Genomic DNA, 18,360 nt, shown 5'->3' with positions numbered 1-18,360 from the left:
CAATATCACCCTGGACTGGTACCTGAAGTGGAGGGCTGATCACCTTTCCTTCATGTGTAAACGATCAAGATAACACTTCGTTTATATGACGCAGTGCCCTATGCACCATTGGGGTTCGGATAAGGGTTTTATATATATATATATATATATATATATATATATATATATATATATATATATATATATATATATATATATATATATATATATATATATATATATATATATATATATATATATATATATATATATATATATATATATATATACTTTATATATATATCTTCTTACAGTAAACAAAACATTTATTTTTAAATTCTTTCAGACTCTTTTCATTCTTCATACATTCAGACATCTCATTATACATTTTAAAACTTTTTTACCTTTTTTTTAAACAATTTCGCGACTTTTTATATTAACATAAATTGTATAAATTAATTTACATCACAATATTAAACATATTTTTTTTTAAATTGCAGTGTCTTGTCGGTGGAGTTCTTTTAGAATACATTTTTATTGTTTTTAACCATTTCAACGTAATATACAAAATATATACAGCCCCTTAAATGCCCAGACTACCATATTCATCTCCATCTTTGATAAAATGTGAAAAAAATAGTTTCATGTTTACTTAATATCTATAAATACACTCTTTCCATTAACACTGAGAAGCGCGATACATTATCGAGTAAAGTTCAATAACGTTCAAATTATCTCAGTTTATTGTTATTAAGTGTGAGTTAACTTACGTTTTTTTCGATAAAAATGTGCTAATTGTATTAAAATTATCTTTACACATTGTTTGACCGCTCGACCTGAGAGGATAATATCGACCATAAATTGTGTCTTGCCATTCTTCACTTCTTTGGTATCTTTGTTTTGATATTCGAAGGCATGACTGATATCTAGTAATTGAAAAATGTTTATTATTTAACTGTATAAAGATAATCGTTTCTCAGCAACAAAAAAAATTATTCATTAATTCAAATCAATATTTCAAACATGGCATTCGGCATAGAAACAAGAGCTGACACAAGAATTAAAAGCCTTCTTAGGACCACCGAAATGAATATTCTATGATCCATTGCAGGCCTAACACTTCGCGACAGAGTAAGATACTCTGAAATAAGAAGAATCTGCAATGTCGAAGTTGTTGTGTGATGGGGAAGAGTAAGAAGACATTTCTGGAGAATGAAATCATGTGGGAAGAGCTAGTTCGGATCGAGTGGTGGGGACAGAAACTGACAGCAACATAAGAGGTAACAGACCCCCAGGAAGACAACCTAAACGATGGAGAGACAGCTGGTCTTCCACCTCCCAGGAGTGGACTCCGAGAAAAACAGGACACAGTCCTAGCTAAAAAAGAAGAAGATTGCACACGTTAAGTTTTTTTTTATTTTATGTCGTTTATTTTGTAAGTGTTTTTGGTAAAACTTTTATTTATGTGTCCATTCTAAGCAAAGCAATAATTGTGTGTGTATATATATGTTTATATATATATATTTATACATATATATATATATATATATATATATATATATATATATATATATATATATATATATATATATATATATATATATATATATATATATATATATACATATATATATATATATATATATATATTTATAAATATATATTTATTTATATATTCCTTTCTTTTATCTATTCTTCTTGGTAGTTATCTTGCAAATAACTAAAGATAACCTTATAACAGAAAAATATTCGCGTTACGAGTTACATGCAAAATCAATTATTTATTACATGCCACGGTGTCTTAGTATGTTGTGTAGAGGCATGTTATAATTCGTTATCACTATTTTGTTTACGTGTGCTCATCTATGTGTGGGGCGACAAGTGCGTTGACCATAAAAGGATATGCAACATTAAAACTTTAATATAATCGGATATTAAAATGATAACCTTTACTTTTCATCGTATTATTCAAAATTAATTAACTTTGTTATACAAATTGTATATCTACTCGTAAAATCAAGACCAAAAATCAAAAATTAAAAGTTTATTTTTTAACTAACTAACTAACCATCACACCGCTTCACCGTAGCAGTAGGAAAAGTGAAAATAACGCAATACCACTCTGTCTTTGCGAACATTATTCGCCTCTTCCACATTCATGCTTTCATCATACATTCCAACCCATTGATTTGACTCCTGACTCGGTTGCTTTCAAATATTTGACATATCTGATCATGCCAAGTTTTCCTCGGTCTTCCTTTGCTCCTAGTTCCAACTAAATTCACCTCATTAATTTTTTTTTGATTTCTTTAATCACTGATTCGTTCCACTTATCTAAACTATCTCAACACACCTTTCTTAATTTTATCTATAATGCATATCTTGCATTCTTTCCTTAAATCATCATTCGAACATCTATTGTTTTACCAATATTTTTAATGTATCATATTTATTCGTTTAAATGAGTATCATTAAGAAACACAATTTTTAAAGCACCTTTCTTGATGTATGTAAATGGTAATTGATAAATTTACAAAATGTATAAAAAATTAAAAGTCATGTTTTCGGGCGTTTCCCAGTATATAAAATAATCCGGTTAAGATCTTGCGTAAATCCAAATAAAGGGTCTCTGCTAAAAACGAGGTTTCTCAATATAACCATAGATGGCTCTATTGAACTCACGTTGTCATGAGATTGTTGACATATTTAGTTTATATTGTGGTTCCAAAAATTTTAGCAGAGTTATTGTCATGTGTAGAATGGTGAATGTTACACGTGTATAAAGTGATCCCTTAATCAGCCTTTAACAGGTCATAAGCCCTATAAATACTAAAACTTCCAAGTTCTTCTATGTTGAGAAGTCAACATGTAATAAAATAGCATTTTATGTGTACCGTTGTTAAATTTAAGATTGAATAAAGAAGTAAAAAATAAAAATAGTAAATTTAAAAAAAGTAAAAATATCACGATGAGATTTCTGTACGGTTCAATATTTTATTTGTTCATATTTAACGGACTTTGAATATGTTTACTTTTAGATCCTATTTGATTACATCACCATATTATTATTTTTGAATTGTCAATGTTATTTAATAACTCGTGTCTAAGAAGGAAGGTCCTAAAGTTTTCAGACCAATGGGGTAAGAAAGGTACTATTATAAAACTTGAATATAGATTATCAATAATAATTTCTGTATAATATTCTGGTATTATTTTATACAATAAAAATACAGGTTATTTCGGGATTTCAAAATATATTGTTTAACGATTGAAAAAAATCAATAAATAAAAGAATAAAAAATAATAATAATAATATTTATATTTAAATATATATATATATATATATATATATATATATATATATATATATATATATATATATATATATATATATATATATGTATATGTATATATATGTATATATATATATATATATATATATATATATATATATATATATATATATATATATATATATATATATATATATATATATTATATATATATATATACATATATATATATATATACATATATAAATATGGTAATTTAATTAAAATTATTTCAAATATACATAAAAATATATATAAAAAACGTCATCCTTCAGTTATAGTGTGCAACGTTTGCCCAAAAACGCATTCACTTGATCACTGAACAAAAGTATAAAGGAATGGCTTAAAGTGATATTATTAGTTATTAAAATTAATAATTGTCTTGAAATAAAAAAAATATTAATGAAATGCGGTATCAAGGATTTTCCACGTTTTTCGTGAAAATTTCTATGTTTTTCGTATGTTAACTAAATCTGTTTTACGTAGCAAAGTAAATTAATACTTAATATTGTACTTATTAATAGAAAAAAACATTTTTTGATTTTAGTACGCGAACAACAAAAAACCGGTAAATAACTTTTAGTCCTTACTATGCTTTAAGCGTGAATTGGAAGTCAGTGAATTTTAAGGCAAATATAAATTTTATTCTCAATATCATTAATATTTAAAGCATTTACTTTATGGTTGGTCATTTTTACTTATTTATTTTTTAATAAAAAATGTTAATAATATATGTGTATAACCACTTACTTTATAAGTATATAACTACTAACCCGGTGAGTGGTTATATACTAATATTATTAACATTTTAGTAAAAAATAAATATATATTTAAATTATATTATTTTGAGAAATAAAAAGACTTTGTTTTTTGATCCACTCAAATTTTTATTAACAACCAACTATCCTTATCGAAACCCAATAACTTGTACACTGTTTCTTTTACATATCATGTATGTATGTTTAGTCATAAAATAAACCCTGAAGAAGGCAAAAGGTTTTTTTAAAAACTAGTTAGTTGTTAATAAAAATGTTGGTTGATAAAAAAACAAAGTGTTTTTATTTCTCAAAATATTATATTACTATGATCCGCAAAGTTAATGCTTTCAATATTCAAAATATATATATAAATGGTCTTATTAGCTTTTTTCTGTTTATAAAATATTTTAGTGATACATACCAATATAATTCATTATTTCTTTAATTAATTTGTTTTCGACAGCAAAATGTTCTACAATATTTACTTATAAATTGAACGCCAAGATATTCTAATGACATGAAGGTAATCAGCAACCGTTATATTTCTACAATTTCCTCCTTGGTTTTGAATTAAAATTAGCAACAAAAAATACTTTTACATTATTCATTTTTATTAGTTTTATATTACCGTCGTAGTAAAATTTAATGAATGGTTAGATCATAGCATCAAACATAAATATATTGGAATCTTTAAGTATAAAATTTATAGATAGATTTCAAAAAAACTGCTTTAAAAAGTAATTTTAATTTTCCTAACTAATTTGTATTTGCATTATTTATAATGAAAAAATATCACAGATTTTTTTTACTTGTTACTCATGCAATACGGTATGTTAAAATTATTGAAGTAGGAAAGATTTTTGTCCCTATATGTCATTATTATTGACAGTGGTGTCCCAAAAACCCAGAAAATATCCCGGTGCTTGGTCGAAATACTATTGATTCGATTTTCACAATCTGAAAAGAGAGGACCGCGAATTCTTCCTCATCGTCAACGATATTTTTATGCGTCCTGTAAGTCCTGGAAAAGCCTGATAACTGATAAAAAAATGGAAAAATCTAACCAGTATCAAAACGATTATTTGGATCCTAAATATATACACTTAAAATGGAAAAATTTAATAAAATGTAATTAATGAGCAAAATGCATGGGCGAAAACTCAAGCGAAGTGGCTTGATTGTTTCGGAAAAAATGACAGCCTTTATAAACGCAAACAGTAAATCCACTCACAAATAAGAATATGCTATGAAATAGAAGCCTTTGTAGGACTATAACAAGCGGTGTTGCATAAGTCGTAGATAGATTTTACAGTCACTTAGACGTTAGGTAATACAAAAAATTATCAGCCCCAAAAACTCATCGATTGCTAAAAAATGCTGTTTTTAAATAAAACAAATCATTATAAAAAGGTTGCTGTATAAAGTGAGCACAATAGCTTTAGAATATTAAAAAAAATTGCAACAGGTCAGTGTAGTATCAATAACTAGTTTAATTATTTATTAGAGATCAGATTTTAAGCATCGGACGTATGGACTTCAAAGATAGACTTATTGTATTATGTTAAATTATAAATCAACATAGTAAAATAGATAATAAATTCGATGAATTCATTGATATTGCAAGCAAGCTGATTTATCTTGTTCCAACACGTAGTAACTACATACATACTCTGTCCATATGTACGTAGATTGACGACTCCATCATATAATCGCAATGACAGTTACACGATTCTTTTAACATTTAAGGAAACCGGATTACATCTGAAGTTTTATCGTTAAATAAATTTATATATATATAATATATATATATATATATATATATATATATATATATATATATATATATATATATATATATATATATATATATATATATATATATATATTTATATATTTCTATATATATATATATATATATATACATATATATATATATATATATATATATATATATATATATATATATATATATATATATATATATATATATATATATATATTTACATATATATATATATATATATATATATATATATATATATATATATATATATATATATATATATATATATATATATATATATATTGATTCAGCAGTCACTTCGTGGTAATATCTATCTATTTTAATTAAAGAGTCACTTGATAAATACCACTGTTTCTTCAAATCTATTTTGACGCGTGTTTCGATGCATTCCTCATCATTTTCATTCACCGTATTACGGTGTTAAATAATGCGGAATGCATCGAAACACGTGTCACAATAGATTTTAAGAAACAGTGGTATTTACTAAGTAAAACTTAAATTAAAAATGATTTCAGTATTTGAGGGCGCCAATCACGAAATTGGTTTTAAACAGAATTTTTACATCTCTCAACATCAGAGGTTCGTTACGCTGTTCTTTCTGCAGTCCAATGACGTCGTGGTCGTTATTTGCAAATCACGAAACCTAAAAACCATTACATAAAATTTACTTTATTCTTAATAAGTAATTGCCACAGACCCTAAACAAAAATTTTGTTACGCTCAGTTTCCATACAAATAATTATAATTGATTTTTTATCTTCAAACCCTTATCCGCACCTAATGGTACATAGGGTACCATATAAACGCAGTGTTATCTTGATCGTTAACACATGAAGGAAAGGTGATCAGCCATCCCCTTCAGTTACCAGTCCAGGGTAATATTGAAAAAATATTAGAGTGAAAAAATAACTTATATTTATTTGACCCCCCCCCCCCCCTGGGAACCGATCCCGGGACCTCTAGACCGGTAGCCGAGCTATTGATCATTACACTACGAAGGCGGACTTAATTATAATTTAATAAATGAGAAAAATCACAGATTACTATTATTTTTAAATGTAATATACGAGTATAGTATAAAAATCTATCAGCGAAAGCTAAACTGGAAGTACACAACGGAGTCCTGGTTCCAATCTTTATGTATGGAAGCGAAGCATGGAGTTGGCAAAAGAAGGATGAAAGCAGACGGAATACAATCGAAATGCGATCCCTCAGAAGAATGTGTGGCAAAACGATGTTTGATAGATGTTCGAATGATGAAATAAGGAATGAATGCAAGGCTGAGATAGGCATTATCGATAAAATTAAGAAAGGTGTGTCGAGATGGTTTGGTCATGTGGACGCATGAGTGAGGAAAGAATGGTTTAACAAATTTATGAGGCGAATGTTGTTGGAAAAAGAAGCAGAGGCAGACCGAAGAAAACTTGGCACAATCAGGTATGTCAAATACTTGAAAGCGGCCGGGTCGTCATAATCGTCGGGTATGTATGAGGAGATGAATGAATGTGGAAGAGGCTAAGAATGTTTCAAAGACAGAGTGGTTTGGCGTTCGATTCTCTCTGCCTACCCCAGCGGGGAAGCGGCGTGATGGTTAGTTAGTTGGTTAGTTATCATACAGAGAAAGAAAGGTTGCGAATCCCTGCTTACGGAACGAAGTACACTTCGCAAGAAGTACTTCTGTTCTGGAACATTTGATGCATTCACCAATAATTATATATTAGAGGCACTTGCGAAATCATATTGCTCAGTCAACACGACAGCCTCGTAAACCAATTTCATCTTGGTTGTGAAATCGGTACACACAATAATATTGAGCGCTCTGTCGTCTTAGCGACTTTACTTCTAACAGTGTGTAGACAAAGAATATGCCTTTTTATGGCTGATTGCAACTGGACAAATGACATCATTGGAAGGGTCCTTAGGGTAATACAGTTATAAGTAACACTGTTCTGTTTATTGTATATAAAGCGAAAGAGGTGGTATAAAGAAAGAATGCAAGTCTCAGATAAGCATTATCGATATAATTAAGATAGGTGTGCTGAGATGGTTTGGGCATTTGAAACATACCTTTATTTTTGTTTTCATTGTTAAATCAAACACAGATATTTTAAGTCTACTAAGTTGTATTATATTGTAAAAAAAAACACATCAAAATTAATATTGTGATAATTTTTTCGCCTAGTTATGGCATTTTAAAAGGAGTGTTGACAATCTTTTGAAAATGCCATAACTAGGCGAAACAATTGTCAGAATACTAATTTTTATGTTTTTTTTCAAACAATAAAATACAACTTAGTTGATTCAAAGAATCTGTGTTTAATTTAACAATTAATACATAAATTAACATGGAGTTTTATTGCACAAAAAATCCTTTAAATGAAAATCTGTTATGTAAACTGTAGTCTATCGAAATCTTTATTAAAATTGCGATAAATGTGACCAATCCTGTGTTAAACCAATATGAAATCATTAAATCGCATAAAAACGTAACAATTTTACAAGCTACAATTGATGATTACTTAAAATCATTTAAAATGGAAATGCAACGTTTTGGTGAGGACCTCCACATTTATCGTAACGTCACACAGCCTTTACTCGCATATTTACCGTATACATACATAATATAAGAGTATAATATAGTGACGTCTATCTACGCCGATAGAATAGCATATTAACTCGGCTGGTAAATTACCATTACCGAGCCAAAAGCGAGCAAATAATGGTCCAAAAAGCCTCACGCTCGGATGGTCGACATTAAGACTTTTCGTTTTAAATACTTCGCTGAATTTCTCCGTCAGATGAGTTAAGGAGCTTGTTTCGGTGCAATCTTGTACGTAATTCCCGGTTACACGTCTTGAATTTCTTCACTTCTTCACGCAGGACAAGTACCTACACGTACGAATTCTTGCTTGGCAATCAAAGGATACGTTGTTATGAAATTCTTACACTTTTTTGTGATAATTTTTTAATTTTTTCTAATAAAAATTATCACAAATACAAGGTTCACAAGCCGGTGAATAGTAGGTACAGTTTTGTTTATTTATTGATTCGGCGTTTGATTTGTAGAACTCCATTTTAATTTATGTATTCATTTTTAAATCAAACACAGATTTTTTGAGTCTACCAATTGGTGTTAATATTAATTTAATACAATATTAAATTTTTATGTGTTTTTGTTGGTAAAATACAACTTAGTAGACTCAAAAAGTCTGTGTTTGATTTAAAAATTAATACATAAAGTACAGTTTTGCATTGATTCTGATTTTATAGTTTTTTTTAAATAAAGATATAAAAATATAGTTTTATCAATCCGCCTCCGTGATGTAATTGCTAGCATGTAGAACTAACAGGCTGGAGGTCCCGAGTTCGATTCCCAGGAGAGGAATAAAAATATTAATGATTTCACACTCCAATATTTATTTAATTTTACCATAGACTGGTCCCTGAAGTGCAAGAGTGATCACCTTGTCATCGTGAAAGTAACGATCAAGATAACACTTCGTCAATATGATGCAGTGTCCTATGCACCAATGGTTGCGGTAAAGGTAAGAAGTACCTACTTAATATGACATGCTTATGTTTTTTTTAAATCTCAACATAAAAAAATATATAAAAGTAAATTCTAAATGGAGAAAAAATCACTTATATTTATTTGACCACCCCCTGGGAATCGAACCCGGGACCTCCAGAACGGTAGCCGACCACGCTGACCATTGCACTATGGAGGCGGACATAAATATTTAGATCGCGACATAAATATATATGCGATATACATATTTAGACTCAAAATGTTGTGAATGACATCTTCATATCGAAAAACTTAGTATGTGAACACAATCGTAATTTAAAATTAATAAAAATATAAGTGTGAAATAACAATTGAGGAAAACCCGTATTTTAGTCGTTTTTATACTGTGAAAATTTACGGGGATGTACTTTTAGTAAAATAAGAAAAATGTCCAAATTATTTTATTTTTTGGAAGAAAGTCTTTAACGAAAAATAATAATAATAAACTAGGCGCTCCTTTATTTAACGTTACTACGCGTCTGCTCGTCTCTGGTAGCGATCACTCCCACCTCTTCGCCCTACCCTTCAATGCGGCAACGTTCTAAATCTATGGTATGTCTATACTTTTTTTTAAACGAACAATAAAATAAATATGATTTACATTTGAAGCAATAACTTTGTGATTTTCCAATTTATAATTAAAATATAACTTTGTTTTTAAATCACTATACATATTTTTACTTACTTACTTTTTACCCTTATCCGCACCCAATGGTGCATAGGGCACTGCATCAAATTGACACAGTGTTTTCTTGATCATTACTTACATGAAGGCAAGGTGATCACTCTTGCGCTTCAGGAACCAGTCCAGGGTGATATTAAATAAATATTACAGTGTAAAATCACTAATATTTATTTTCAACCCCCAATGGAAATCAAACCCGGGACCTCCAGCACGGTAGCTAAACACGCTGACCATTACACCACGAAGGCGGATAAATAAGCTAACCGCTTCTTTTTCGAGACTGATTAATAGAACGCCACACCATTCTGTCTTTGCAAACACTCTTCGTCTCTTTCACGTTCATGCATCTCCTCATACAAACCCGCCGATTATTTCGACTCCTAACCTAACCGCTTTCAAGTATTTGGCATACCTGATCGTGCCGAGATTTTCTCGGTATTTTTCTGCTCCTTTTCCCAAAAAAATTCACCTCATAAATTTGTTTTACCATTCTTTCCTCACTCATTCGTTCCACATGTCCAAACCACTTTAGCGCACCTTCCTTAATTTTATCGATAATGCTTATCTCAGCTTTGCATTCCTTCCTTATTTCACTATTCGAACATCTATCATACATCGTTTTGTCGGACATTCTCTTGAGAGATCGCATTTCGACTGCATTCAGTCTACTTTCATCTTTCTTTTGCCAACTCCATATTTCACTTTCATATATTAGGGTTGGAACCAGGACTTCGTTGTGTACTGTCAGTTCAACTTTCGCTGATAGGTTTTCATTTGATGTGACTGACTTCAGCGCATCTTTTTCTTTTAGTTAGAAGAAACAAAAATCCTCCTAATGATCTATAAACCTTGTTCATAATTAGCAAGGTCGATAATAAATGCAATTCCCAATTTCAAAAAAGAAATAAAATATAAAATAAACAAAAAATATTTTTTTTTTTTACCTTCAAATGTGCTCGACTCCGTAACGTTGTCCTTTCCCTCTCACGAGTCCGTTGTACGTTCCCACTTTCACAATTATATGGTCGCAGCAATTCGCGGTTAACACTCGCGTCGATAGTATTGTCACTTGTTTATTATTTAAACTGGCGAAACCACAATTTTTATCTTTTAATTTTATCTAAAAAAAAACAAAATATTCACTTTATGCAAAGAATACACTTATATAATTATAACAAGAATGGTATATAACAACAATGATGATAAAATTGATTTATTCGTATTTTGTATACTCACACGAAAACACATATGTGTGTATACATATTTATATACACATATATATATATATATATATATATATATATATATATATATATATATATATATATATATATATATATATATATATATATATATATATATATATATATATATATATATATATATATATATATATATATATATATATATATATATATATATATATATATATATATATATATATATATATATATATATATATATATATATATAGAACCTTATAATATAATTTGTCTCGTATGTTACTTTTGTAATGATTCACTGTTTTAAGTTCATATTCCGTTTATTTGCTGTGTTTATTATTATAACCCCATAACTACGTTTAATAATATAAATTAACTATCTTAATTATATAAGTTATATTGTTTATTGAAATTGTAATGTATTTTGTACAATTTGGCTTCGACCATTTAAAAATAAAACTATATATATTTGATAAAGATAATCAGATATAGTACACTACGGACGTCTGTTAGGTACGTAAAAGGAACTAAAAGTGTTTAAAGAGGCACTGGGTTGTATCAACGCAGTGTTATCTTGATCGTTAATTGCATGGAGTCAAAGTTATTAATCCTGCGCTGGTTGTACTAGTCAAGAGTGGTATTAAATAAATATGAGAATAAAGATCACTTCTTTTATTTAGATCCCCTGGAAATCGAACCCGGATCCTCTAACATGATGGCCTAACGCAACTACCACTACACTACGAACTTTAATATGTATTTACTGCCGTTTAGGATTCAAAGCCATGACTGCAATTTCCAAATACACTATTATTTCCTAACATGTGCAGAATAAATGCATGAAAATGAAACGCTTTTATATGCGCTTGAAACGCATATAAAATGCGCTATATATATTAAACGGTAATATGCGCTTGAAAATGTGTGCATTTATTTCACATACCAACAAATTCATTGTTGAGAAGTGAAATTTAGAAATACCTGCTCGGATGTAACAATCGACACTTTCTTCCTATTAAGTCTAAATTTACTCGTTTTTTCATTCGACAAATACCTAATAATATAAAAACCAACGTTACCATAAAATGGACACATATTGCTTCGACTGTATGGATTATAATGAACATTATAATATTCAGTCATACATACAATACGACTTACTTTTTGTATGAACCCTATATGTTGAATCTGCTGAAAACTGAGTATCGTATTTTGTTTCAATGACGTATTTGTATGCTTCTTATCATAAAGAAAAATATAAATGAAGCTCAATTAAAAACTATTGGAAATTAACGTACCAAAATTATAAGAACGTGGGAGGTAGGTAAGGGTTGCGGGCCGTATACTGTTTTAGTTGATCGATAAAGTTGGAAACCATTGGCGAATCCATAAAGATTTACGTTTGATTATTAGCGTGATGAAATTCACAATCCCATCCTCATCCTATCATACAAAAATCAGCTGATGTCAACTATTATCTTGTGATTTCATGTCTTGCCAGATAACTGTCAATATTCGATGTAATGAGAGAAGAAATGGTAATTCTTCGTCAAATATTGGTCAGAAATCGATAAACGTAAAAAAGGTTATAAAATAATTAGGGTTAAAACCTGTTGTTTCATAAAACATTGCGCAATTGTCGTTCTTTTTGACAGGTAGCATAATTTTTAATATACTCATGATCTGATCATGCACATAACGACGTAATTTTGAATCAACTAATAGAAAAACCAAAAGAATATTACATATAATTAGTGAAATATTCCACAGGTAAGTGCGGGCATAAATTTGCATTGAAAATCTTGTTATAAGTCGCCATATTGAAAACATGTTTCAGTTCTATTTGTTTTAGCACATGGTTCCTGAACGATAACCATGGGAACGAAAATGTTTATTTTTAATTAATGAGCCATGATGCATCTGAAAATCTCTATTTTTAATGGGTTTTCTATTTCAAGGTCAAACTTTTAACAACTTTACTGAATACCGTAAAAGCGTAAATTTTATAACATATTTGACTGCTCCGTGTCACGTCTATTATAATGTACGATTACTTCTGATTAAATATAACGGACGAAATACATTATGAAACCAAATAATAATAATCTTTTTTAAACTTATGTTTTACTTGGTATTAAAAATGGATAAATATAAGAGACTACCGCATCAATTACTGAAAGAATAATGTTTTAATACATTGAAATCAATGACCGCATATCGCTCACTCCTTTAAACAACGTCAAATATCAAAAAACTTAATTTTCAGGAGATCGTTTTTAAAATTTAAGAATATAATGAAATGTATTAAAAATAAATATCAAGCCACTTATTGAACTTTTTACTGTGCAATAGATCTTTTTAGGTAAAACCTGAATGTTTTTTTGAAAAATAATTAAACAATACCTTTTCTTCAAAATGCAAAAACAACACTTTCAGCCCCGTAGCGGGTAAATATTAAGTTAAAAATATGCCGTTTTGGCTGGGATATAGTACATTTTCTGGGCATTCCGACACGCACAACTGAAAATTGACGATTTTTGATGTATGACGTTGTTGAAAGGAGTGAGCGATATGTGTTACAATGTATTGTGAAATAAATGTTTATGTTTTAGTTTGTATTTGGAATCGGTTGAACTGTATGATGTCAAACATGTTTTGTATGTATACAACTATTTAATTTCTGATAAATATTAGCAATATTCAACAATAGAAACAGTTCATGGAATGAAATTGTAGTATTTGTGTCTAGTGATTGGAAGTAAGAAGTACTTGTTTCCCGGAAAGGATAGTATGTAACTTATAGGAGAAAGTTTACCTTATGTCAAATAATATTATTACTACATATTTTGAAACGGTTTCTTATATAGGCCTTTAAATAATATTGTGACTTCAAATTTTGAAACGGTTTGAAATATGGGACATGAAATAATATTGTGGCTATATATTTTGAAACTGAAATATGGGACTTTAAATAATATTTTGAACACAAACGGTTTATTACACGAGATTTGAAATACGAATTATGAAAACAATTTTTGAAACAGTTTTAAACATGGGACTTATATACGAGTAATTTTTATGTTTTTCTTTATGCTAATATTAATAATTATTGCAATTGGCGCATAAACAATTATTACTTTTATTATTGAAGCTTGTGTTGCTTCAAAAATATTATCAAACTATCTTAGGTATTCAACGTTAATTTTATTTAACATGATATCATAAATTAGTTAATTCTTCTATTGCTTTTTAATTTATTTAATTTTTAGACTTTTGCTACTTTTTTAATATATTATTTTCTTCAGTATAACTATTACGACGTTTTTAAGGCATATTCTACAAAATCTATATTTAAGAAAGTATTATTTAATTAATATCAATCAACGTGTTTTGTTTGTTGTAGTTTTAAACGCTAAGGAGCGATTTCACCGAATCCGTTAAGTGTCTTACTCCACCTGGGTTTACTTTACCATAGAGAGTAAAAATTTTATAATTTAACCATAAAGCGTAATTTATCAAATCAAAAAACACTTACGTGTTGTACACATATGTGTAGAAATAAAATAATTTTATTTTTTAATTGAAAAATTTCTTTGGACGGTTAAAAAGTATTGTTTTTTTACTATTACTTGTAAATAAAGCTAGGATGAAGTGAGACACATTGCGACTCACAATATGAAAATTTCAGGGTTTTTTTTTACGAGAAATAATTGAAAAAGTGTATTTTAGCTACACAAAATTACACCATAAATCCGACATTGTTTTATTTAATTCTTCTTTTAAAGGATTGCCTACGGGAATCAAAAACGCCTGAACATCTCACCATAATATATTTAAACCATCACAATCTGATCTACATTATACGATTTCGGTATTGGAAGCCAAATAGCTACCAAATTTACGAAATGTCAAGCCTTTTTAATAAAATGTTTCAACCTAGAGTAATTCATATGAACCAGGATTCCATGCATTTTAATCAAACGTACTAACCACAGGGTTCAGTAAAATTTACTTGCAAACATGAAAAGAGTTAGCCTAGGCGATTTTTTAAAAATTATTTTGTGCAATACAGGATTCGCATCATTACTCATTTTTTTTAAACAAACCACCCAATATTCAAATGTTACTAAGATTTTAATAAAGGAACCGCATTGAATAGGGTCGTGACCTGTTTATTTGAACTTTCTTTTCTGAAAAATGCAGTCTTACAACAGTCAACAGTTTTACCTAGTACTTAAATTCATTACTGAGTTATAATACGGTTGAGAAATCCAGTGACGCTGCCTCAGCGATGAAAACATACGCACGCTGTTCTGTTTAATGCACCTGACATCTCTAACAAAACACGTGTCATAATTTGTAGGTAGGTAAGTACTATTATATTTATAAAAGCCTAAGTTTTATGTGACATAATTAAATTATCGAGCGTTCGTTTACCTTATTTTATAGTTGGTTTAAACTCTTATTATCTGCCTCAATTTCTCGATTTCCCCAAAGAAGAAATGAGAAATGTAAAACAAAAACAACCGAACATCAAAACTTCACTGTCACTCGTCAAACAACTTTTATAAAAATAAAAATAAAAAAACTTCAAACTTTTCTCAATGTTAATGTCTCGCTTTACATAACCCTTTATTGCTTTAACACACAGATACACTATGGGGATTGATAACGATTCGTGTGGACTTGGGATATTTGCATAATGGCGGGATTTCAAATTTAAGCTACGATCTCTTTTCCGATGTCAGTTCCTAGGAATATATCGTCCGTATGCTTATACTCCTTCCCCGACGGCGACCCGCCATATACTGAACACATAACGGCCTGCGAGTGAGAATTTAATTTTACCTACGACGATTTAAACTGCTCTGTAAAAGCGCGCGCGCAGCCAACGCCATCTATATATCGAGAGAAGAACTACGAGATTTCATAGGACCGGCTATTGGTATTAATATTTTTTTAATTATTAAAATATAAATATGAAATATTTGTCTTTCATTAATATAATACACATATTCTTGCGTTATATGTTATTTATTATTTTGGTATTCACTTTGTAGTAAGACATGATTAAATTATTGTTTTTTACTACTTGAGTATTATATTTTAACGACTAGTTTCAGAAGCTACAGATGCTTCCATCTACGGGTTTGAATATAAATAATGAAGTTTATATTCAAATCCGTAAATGGAAGCATCTGTAGCTTTGGAAACTAGTCGTTAAAATATAATACTCAAGTGGTAAAAAATAAGTGTTTTATTTGTAATTAATTTTTGTATGATAATGAAATCATGATTTGATTTGTATTGTTTCTATATTTTATTTACTCATTTTTTTAAATATATGGTACAAAAATGGGTTACATTATTTTTTAAATTTAATATAGGTATGTAGCTACATTTTTTTAGTACAATTTAAAATAATTTTTATACATTTCTACTTAATACAATCTTATAATATTAGTTGCGCTGAGCCTCTCCAAAAGAGACTGAGCTCTTGTGATTGGGGAGGGACTTTTTTCTACTCTTTTTTATAGTGAAATGTTATACATTAAAAAAAATATTACTGGGAAACATTTTTATGCGGTCCGAGGAATATTCTTACTTTTGTAATATTTTTGACATCTCAACATAGATGAAGAAGAATATAGCTTCATGCATTTAAATTCATCTTCATATATTTGGAAATGTCAAAAATATAAAATATGTCCTAAGAGGAGAAACTTCGTTTTTTTTAACAATTATTTGGACACACTCAAAATGTTGTGAAAAAAAAGGATTTTCAATATGTCAGGCACCCTATCCGTCTTGACCCCATCATTTGTTGAACGACCTCTTCTTCATGCCGGTACTGTGTTTTATCCACGTATGATTTGTACGATCGCTTATACAGTAATTTATATAAACTAAGAATACACATGTTTAATCACTAATGATGTCATAAATTAACTTCTCTCCGAAGAACAAAAAATCAATATAAATTATTACCTTAAAGACGGTAGAGCATGAAATAGGTACCATTATATAGGAAAACTTCTCCACGCTATCACGAATATCATTAATTAATTAATCAATTATTAAAATAAGGTATAAATAATGATAAATAAATGTTTCATTAATATCAAAAGCATTATTTAGAATCAAACTTTATTGAATGTTTTTCGATACATGGTCGCACATTTTATAAACTTCACAATATAAAACATAAACATTATTTTTAACCACTTATATTTTTAGTACTTTTTTCTAGGCCGGTTGCTGAAAAGAATCAAAAATAAAAGTTGTTATGAAAAGTTTGAGTTTTATTTTATAAAGTAAATTATGGTACTTCGAAAACAATTCTTAGTATTTTAGAAAATATAACGCTTTAACTACGTGGTGTAGACTTTAACACTACTCCTGGATTTTTTTTCTAATGACTAAGACATTTTTAAACCGGCTTTCCATGATTCCGAAAAAGAATATGATTGTTTTTTTGCGAATGGAGGTTAATAAAGTTATCTTCACCGCTTAGTTGAAATGTATGTTTTCGATACCCTGAAGATTAAAACGATAAAATTTTAATAACATACTCTGATCTCTGAATAAACATATTAGAATTATAACAGTTTATTGTATTTTTGACATCTCAACAAAGATGGAGATGAATATGGAAGTCTGGGATTTTACAGGGCTTACGACCGTCATAGGTTTGGATAAGTGATCACTTTACCCACGTGTAACATTCACCAATTCTACCCATGGTTGACAACCACACTACTCATTTTTTTGAAACTTCTAGATATATTGATCAAATTCGTGAATTCACAACAGCCATCTATGTTAGAGTATTTACTGTCACAGACAACATATCGCTCACTCCTTTCAACAACGTCATTAATAAAAAATCGTAAATTTTCAGTTGTGCATGTTTTCGGAATGCCCAGAAAATGTTCTAAAACCCAGCAAAAGTGGCATATTTTTAACTTAATATTTACCCGCTACAGGTCAGAAAGAGTTGTTTTTGCATTT

General features: G+C 29.0%; 1 protein-coding gene across 4 annotated transcripts in view; it reads right to left on the bottom strand.

The window, feature by feature from the left end:
• cv-2 (crosveinless 2-secreting protein) overlaps positions 1-16,159 on the bottom strand; it is a 172,028-nt gene extending 155,869 nt beyond the window's left edge. The window contains exons 1-2 of one of the 4 annotated variants that reach the window (XM_088268864.1): positions 15,787-16,159; positions 11,071-11,246 (exon numbers count right to left, since the gene is read on the bottom strand). The gene's annotated coding sequence lies outside the window, so the exon portion shown is untranslated. Of the gene's footprint in view, positions 1-11,070; positions 11,287-15,786 lie in introns of all 4 variants that reach the window. The other 3 variants (XM_088268866.1, XM_088268865.1, XM_088268867.1) reach the window with 3 other exon arrangements.
• Positions 16,160-18,360: the final 2,201 nt, after the last annotated feature.

The sequence above is a fragment of the Brachycentrus maculatus genome, unplaced genomic scaffold (genome assembly GCF_059751285.1).
Source record: "Brachycentrus maculatus isolate JH-2025_06_01 unplaced genomic scaffold, ASM5975128v1 h1tg000334l, whole genome shotgun sequence".
NCBI classification, from domain to species: domain Eukaryota; kingdom Metazoa; phylum Arthropoda; class Insecta; order Trichoptera; family Brachycentridae; genus Brachycentrus; species Brachycentrus maculatus.
Note: the sequence above shows the minus strand (reverse complement) of the source record. Positions and strands in the feature narration are given on the sequence as shown.